Here is a 6,353-nt window from a genome sequence, read left to right on the forward strand (position 1 = left end):
TTATTTTCCTGCTGTAGAAAACTCTCAAATTCAGCTCCGCCACTGGCAGCATAAAATTGGAGATGCTTGCAGAACCGCTCGTTCATTTTTCTACCAAAATATATTAGATGTGTGCTAAATGACTTTATAATGATATAAAATAGTCCATTTAAGTATTTTACAATTAACAGACCTCATGACCACAACCTCTGGCGTATCACTCACATTTTATGGGTTTTCTCACAAGATAAACATGTGATATGACATCATACTCTTAACTTTGGAGTTGGGAGGTATGAGTTTTCACCACTTTCAAATTCTGCCTCGAATTAAAAGTCAACTGTCAAATGTTGGTTTGGGTTTCGGCTGCATTGACTGCATTCCTGCCTATAAATGTCAACGGCCACACGGGGGAGACAGAAAGAAATGAATAACAGTTCGTGGGAGTGGTTGAAAGAGAAAAAAAGATGGTGAGAGAGAGGGAAGATTAAGAGTGAGTGGGAAATAGATTTGGGGATTTCACCACAATGTGAAAACAGCACGTCTTTCCTCTCTGACATGCATGTGGCAGACTGGGCAGGCGTTTCTCTGGCCGTATGTCAGAGTTGACTTCTCTGATATCCGTCTACTGGCAGGAAAACAGAAGACTGAATCAACGTCCCCCTTTAGCTCTTGTGGTGGTTATTGACTTGGCTGTTTATCTGTGAAGACTTCCACTGAATCAAATTCCCCAGTGGAAGACGGTTTTGGCTCCAGCGGGGTCCAAAATCCCCTCCAGTTGCCGAGTAACCACTCCAGTGATTTGTGTGATGTCAGAGTTTGTTAAAGACAGTGACATGCCTGCACTGTGAACGCAGCCAAGACCCTGCTATAGAGGGGAGAGGAGGAGGAGGGGTTTGGCCACAGCCCACACACCCTATCCCCCATGCCTCTCACACACACACTGTCTCCCTCACTCACACAGACACATACACACACCATGCCTCACACACAGACACACACACTGCCACCCCCCCACACACTCACGCACACATACTGTCTTCCCCCCAACACCCCTGCACCATAGGGCTACTTTAACATGCTTTGATTGTTTTCTTTCTCCACGCTAGCTTGGGAACTGGGCTGGGTTTCAGCATTGAGGATTAAAGCAATGAAGAACGGGTTTGGCAGGAGAACTATGGTGGAGGATCAGGATTTGATGTTTAATTGATCGAGTTTGGATGTCGGAGCTGCAGGCATGTCACTTGCAATCCCTCCAGATTTATTTCAGTGTGTCTAAACGCTCCCCCATGCTGCCTGTGCCTTTTCTATACTGGTTTCCTCTCATTTAGCAGTGCAGTCTATCAAAGTAAATGGTTTCACAGCCAAGCATTGCATATTTAAACTAGGGAGGGAAACCGTGGCTCTAATTGAAAACAACAGCCCACTCATGACTCTGAACTAGAACTTTAAAATGTGCTCTTCACTTCAGTCATTACAAACCGAAACACATCGAAAACAAACGCTCTCTCATTTCAACTCTTGCCTTTCGTTTCCTTTGGTACTGTGCCACGGCTCCTGCTGCTATGTGCTGTACAAGAAATTAATGTTTGATCTTTCTCTCTCTCTCTCTGCCTCTCTCTCTCTCTGCCTCTCTCTCTCTCTCTGCCTCTCTCTCTCTCTCTCTCTGCCTCTCTCTCTCTCTGCCCCTCTCTCTCTCTCTGCTTCTAGTTCTCTCTCTGCTTCTCTCTCTGCTTCTAGTTCTCTCTCTGCTTCTCTCTCTCTGCTATTCGTTCTCTCTCTGTACAGCTACACATCACATTTTTTCTCTCTTATTTACACTCAGGGTTCTGTCATTCTCTCTCTGTCTCTATCTCTGTCTTCCTTGCTTAGTGCTGACCCACTGCTGACCTGGCATGGTGTGAAGCAAGTGACCAAGGAGTGGCAGCTCCCTCGTGTGAATCTGTCCAGAAACCTGTCATACACACACTTATTCTCTCTCACACACACACACACACACACACACACACACACACACACACACACACACACACACACACACACACACACACACACACACACACACACACACACACACAGAGAGAAAGAACTCAGCCAGCTCCCACCCCCTGTGTGTACCTACATGGAGCTAGCCCTCATGTTCTGCTCCATCAATATTTTCTGTACACACAGTTATAGAATTGGTGGTGTTTTTTTAAAATCCATTACAGATCAGAGCATTGCACTGCTCCAGCAAGATTCTATCATTTGTGGCCACCGATTTCCATGGAGCACATTTTTGGTTCACTGTGCACAGCTGTAGTAGGTTACAGTAAATAGTACAGTCTCTCCCTCTACCTCTCTCTCCCTCTGTTTCTCTCCCTCTGTTTCTCTGTCCCTCCCTGTTTCTCTGTCCCTCCCTCTCTCTCTGTATCTCACCCTCTCCCTGTGTTTCTCCAAGTGAATACCGAGGGTGCAGTGAGGCTGGTGACAGTGTGTGAAGCACCATTGTGTGAGGGGTCGAGGAGAGTCAGGGTCAGAGAAGACGGGACAGAGCGGAGAGAGAGAGAGAGAGAGAGAGAGAGAGAGAGAGAGAGAGAGAGAGAGAGAGAGAGAGAGAGAGAGAGAGAGAGAGAGAGAGAGAGAGAGAGAGAGAGAGAGAGAGAGAGAGAGAGAGAGAGACCACTTCTCCAATCTTTTTGGTTCTATAACAAAGAGCAAAAACATATACATGATCAACTACAGATCTTAGAATCAACTATTAAAGACTACCAGAACCCACTGGATTCTCCAATTACATTGAATGAGTTACAGGACAAAATAAAAACCCTCCAACCCAAAAAGGCCTGTGATGTCGATGGTATCCTCAATGAAATGATCAAATATACAGACAACAAATTCCAATTGGCTATACTAAAACTCTTTAACATCATACTTAGCTCTGGCATCTTCCCCAATATTTGGAACCAAGGACTGATCACCCCAATCCACAAAAGTGGAGACAAATTTGACCCCAATAACTACCGTGGAATATGTGTCAACAGTAACCTTGGGAAAATCCTCTGCATTATTATTAACAGCAGACTCGTACATTTCCTCAATGAAAACAATGTACTGAGCAAATGTCAAATTGGCTTTTTACCAAATTACCGTACAACAGACCATGTATTCACCCTGCACACCTTAATTGACAACCAAACAAACCAAAACAAAGGCAAAGTCTTCTCATGCTTTGTTGATTTCAAAAAAGCCTTCGACTCAATTTGGCATGAGGGTCTGCTATACAAACTGATGGAAAGTGGTGTTGGGGGTAAAACATATGACATTATAAAATCCATGTACACAAACAACAAGTGTGCGGTTAAAATTGGCAAAAAACACACACATTTCTTCACACAGGGTCGTGGGGTTAGACAGGGATGCAGCTTAAGCCCCACCCTCTTCAACATATATATCAACGAACTGGCGCGGGCACTAGAAAAGTCTGCAGCACCCGGCCTCCCCCTGCTAGAATCCGAAGTCAAATGTCTGCTGTTTGCTGATGATCTGGTGCTTCTGTCACCAACCAAGGAGGGCCTACAGCAGCACCTAGATCTTATGCACAGATTCTGTCAGACCTGGGCCCTGACAGTAAATCTCAGTAAGACCAAAATAATGGTGTTCCAAAAAGGTCGAGTCACCAGGACCACAAATACAAATTCCATCTCGACACTGTTGCCCTAGAGCACACAAAAAACTATACATACCTTGGCCTAAACATCAGCGCCACAGGTAACTTCCACAAAGGTGTGAACGATCTGAGAGACAAGGCAAGAAGGGCATTCTATGCCATCAAAAGAAACATAAATTTCAACATACCAATTAGGATTTGGCTAAAAATACTTGAATCAGTCATAGAGCCCATTGCCCTTTATGGTTGTGAGGTCTGGGGTCCGCTCACCAACCAAGACTTCACAAAATGGGACAAACACCAAATTGAGACTCTGCACGCAGAATTCTGCAAAAGTATCCTCCGTGTACAACGTAAAACACCAAATAATGCATGCAGAGCAGAATTAGGCCGATACCCACTAATTATCAAAATCCAGAAAAGAGCCATTAAATTCTACAACCACCTCATTCACAAACCTTCCATAACAAAGCCATCACAAACAGAGAGATGAACCTGGAGAAGAGTCCCCTAAGCAAACTGGTCCTGGGGCTCTGTTCACAAACACAAACACACCCTACAGAGCCCCAGGACAACAGCACAATTAGACCCAACCAAATCATGAGAAAACAAAAAGATAATTACTTAACACATTGGAAAGAATTAACAAAAAAACAGAGCAAACTAGAATGCTATTTGGCCCTACACAGAGAGTACACAGCGGCAGAATACCTGACCACTGTGACTGACCCAAAATTAAGGAAAGCTTTGACTATGTACAGACTCAGTGAGCATAGCCTTGAGAGAGAGAGAGACTGAAAAAACCAAATGGGGAAGAGAAAGAGGAGGGATAGATAGAATGGGGTAGATAGAGATAAATAATGAGAGAGAAAGGGGGATTTAGGGGCTTCCATAGGCTGTGTAGGAGGCCTGAAGGGCGTTGTGGTAACAAAAACAGACGGATGACAAAGAGAAGTAGTTGCTCAGCAGAGTGAACCAGCTTGGTCAGCAGAGTGAACCAGCTTGGTCAGCAGAGCAAACCAGCTTGGTCTGCAGAGCGAACCAGCTTGGTCAGCAGAGCGAACCAGCTTGGCCTGCAGAGCGAACCAGCTTGGTCTGCAGAGCGAACCAGCTTGGACAGCAGAGTGAATCAGCTTGGTCAGCAGAGTGAACCAGCTTGGTCTGCAGAGCGAACCAGCTTGGTCAGCAGAGCGAACCAGCTTGGTCAGCAGAGCGAACCAGCTTGGCCTGCAGAGCGAACCAGCTTGGTCTGCAGAGCGAACCAGCTTGGACAGCAGAGTGAATCAGCTTGGTCAGCAGAGTGAACCAGCTTTGCCAGCAGAGTGAATCAGCTTGGTCAGCAGAGCGAACCAGCTTGGTCTGCAGAGCGAACCAGCTTGGTCAGCAGAGCGAACCAGCTTGGTCAGCAGAGCGAACCAGCTTGGTCAGCAGAGTGAACCAGCTTGGTCAGCAGAGTGAACCAGCTTGGAGAGCAGAGTGAATCAGCTTGGTCAGCAGAGTGAACCAGCTTGGCCTGCAGGCGAACCAGCTTGGTCAGCAGAACCAGCTTGGACAGCAGAGCGAATCAAGCTTGGCCAGCAGAGTGAATCAGCTTGGTCAGCAGAGCGAACCAGCTTGGTCTGCAGAGCGAACCAGCTTGGTCAGCAGAGCGAACCAGCTTGGTCAGCAGAGCGAACCAGCTTGGTCAGCAGAGTGAACCAGCTTGGTCAGCAGAGTGAACCAGCTTGGAGAGCAGAGTGAATCAGCTTGGTCAGCAGAGTGAACCAGCTTGGCCTGCAGAGCGAACCAGCTTGGTCAGCAGAGCGAACCAGCTTGGACAGCAGAGTGAATCAGCTTGGTCAGCAGAGTGAACCAGCTTGGTCAGCAGAGCGAACCAGCTTGGTCTGCAGAGCGAACCAGCTTGGTCTGCAGAGCGAACCAGCTTGGACAGCAGAGTGAATCAGCTTGGTCAGCAGAGTGAACCAGCTTTGCCAGCAGAGTGAATCAACTTGGTCAGCAGAGCGAACCAGCTTGGTCTGCAGAGCGAACCAGCTTGGTCAGCAGAGCGAACCAGCTTGGTCAGCAGAGCGAACCAGCGTGGTCAGCAGAGTGAACCAGCTTGGTCAGCAGAGTGAACCAGCTTGGAGAGCAGAGTGAATCAGCTTGGTCAGCAGAGTGAACCAGCTTGGCCTGCAGAGCGAACCAGCTTGGTCAGCAGAGCGAACCAGCTTGGTCAGCAGAGTGAATCAGCTTGGTCAGCAGAGTGAACCAGCTTGGCCTGCAGAGCGAACCAACTTGGTCAGCATAGCGAACCAGCTTGGTCTGCAGAGCAAACCAGCTTTGCCAGCAGAGTGAACCAGCTTGGTCAGCAGAGTGAATCAGCTTGGTCAGCAGAGTGAACCAGCTTGGCCTGCAGAGCGAACCAGCTTGGTCAGCAGAGCGAACCAGCTTTGCCAGCAGAGTGAATCAGCTTGGTCAGCATAGCGAACCAGCTTGGTCTGCAGAGTGAACCAGCTTGGTCTGCAGAGCGAACCAGCTTGGTCAGCAGAGCGAACCAGCTTGGTCAGCAGAGCGAACCAGCTTAGTCAGCAGAGCGAACCAGCTTGGTCTGCAGAGTGAACCAGCTTGGTCTGCAGAGCGAACCAGCTTGGTCTGCAGAGTGAACCAGCTTGGTCTGCAGAGTGAACCAGATTGGTCTGCAGAGTGAACCAGGTGGACTAGTAAGGCCCAGGCAGTCAGTCTCACT

Source organism: Oncorhynchus keta, chromosome 10 (assembly GCF_023373465.1).
Source record: "Oncorhynchus keta strain PuntledgeMale-10-30-2019 chromosome 10, Oket_V2, whole genome shotgun sequence".
Classification (NCBI taxonomy): domain Eukaryota; kingdom Metazoa; phylum Chordata; class Actinopteri; order Salmoniformes; family Salmonidae; genus Oncorhynchus; species Oncorhynchus keta.